The sequence below is a fragment of the Orycteropus afer genome, unplaced genomic scaffold (genome assembly GCF_000298275.1).
Source record: "Orycteropus afer afer isolate SDZICR_OR568_19922 unplaced genomic scaffold, OryAfe1.0 scaffold00100, whole genome shotgun sequence".
Classification (NCBI taxonomy): domain Eukaryota; kingdom Metazoa; phylum Chordata; class Mammalia; order Tubulidentata; family Orycteropodidae; genus Orycteropus; species Orycteropus afer.
Window position 1 is genome coordinate 8,606,795 of NW_006921687.1, and position 1,733 is coordinate 8,608,527.

The window sequence follows — 1,733 nt, forward strand, 5'->3', positions numbered from 1 at the left end:
ACTGTGGGGAGGAGGTGGGAGGGGAGCTGTTGCATTGTGGTAAACTGTGGTCAATGTCATGAGACAAAGTGTATATGAACTGCTGTATGGAAAGTAAATTTGCTCTGTAAATCTTCACCCAAATCACAAATAATAATAATAATAAATGCTGTTGTTTTCCAGATTTCCTTTGCATAGTTCCCTTTGTAAGTGTAGAGGAATCTTACTGATATCTGTATGTTGATCTTACATCTATCCCTTTTACTGAAACTCTTCTATTGGTTCCAGTATTTTTCTTGTTGAATCTTTAGGATTTTGTAGGAATAGGATCATATTATCTGCAAATAGTGATCGTTCCACTTCTTCTTTGTCTATTTGGGAACGTTTTATTTCCCTTTCTTGCCTTATTGCTCTGGCTAGGACTTCCAATACAATATTGAATAGGAGTGGTGATAAAGGGCATCCTTGTCTGGTTCCCATTCATAAAGGGAATGTTTTCAATCTCTCTCCAGCAAGGGTAATATTGGCTGTTGGTTTTCTGTATATGCTCTTAATTATGTTGAGAATTTCACTTCTATCTCTATTTTGCTGAGTGTTTTTATTGAGAATGGTGTTGGACTTCGTCAAACACTGTGGAAGTTAAAGTTGTATGTCAACTTGGCTGGGCCTGGTTTTGAGTGGCTGGGCAGCTGGGTGTAGTTTTTCCCCATGATGAGACTTGTAATCAACTCCGTGGTGGAATTTGCTGTGAGCAGCCGAGTAGCTGCCTTAGGCATGTGGTCTGCATCCAGTATATAAGTAGAAGTTTGAGGAAGGTCTCTAGAGTTCTGGCACACTTGGACCTTGCATGTAACCAAGTCTTCATCTCAGTGGCCTCCCAAGTTTTTGCTGATCTTGAGATTGTTCCTGGATTTGAACTAGTGGCCTGCCATATTGCTTAATAATCTTAGGACTGTGCCATTTTACTTGTCAAACTTGGGGTTGTCAGTCTCAGCAGCCAGCAGCTTGTTAAGAGAAGCCTCCAGCTCCAGTGAGCTGGGAACAAGAGGCAGAGCTGAAGCCCAAGGTCAAGGGACTTTTACCCAACCCCTAGAGTTGGCATTTTGAACTGAGACTTCTAGCCTCTTAAACTATAAGATAATAAACTCTTGTTTGTTCAAGCCATCCACCTGTGTGTGGTATTTCTGTCAAAGTGGCACTAGAGAACCAGAACAAATACCTTTTCTGTTTTTATTGGTATAATCACACAGTTTATGTGGTGGATTACATTGATTGTTTTTCTAATGTTGAAATATCCTTGCATCCTTGATATGAATTCCACTTGGCCATGATGTATTTATTATTTTATTGACTTCTTGTTGGAAAATCTAGTGGTTAAGATTTTGTTGATAATTTTTGTGTTGATGTCCATTAGGAATATTAGTCTATAATTTTCTTTTTTTGGTGGTATCTTTGTTTGGTTTTGGTATCAAGGTTATGCTAGTTTCATAAAATGAGTTCAGCAGATTCCATCCTTTCTGTGCTCTGGAATTGTTCGAGCAGAACTGGTGTCAGCTCTTCTCTGAATATTTAGTAGATTTGCCAGTGAAGCCATCAGGGCCAGGACTTTTTTTGGGGTGGTGGTGGTTATGACTTGTTCAATTTCTTTTGTGATGAGTCTTAAAATTTCCTGCTTCAGATTGTGTTACTTTGGGTAGGCAGTATGTTTCTAGAAATTTGTCCATTTCTTCTGTTGTTGTAGTTGTTATGTGCCG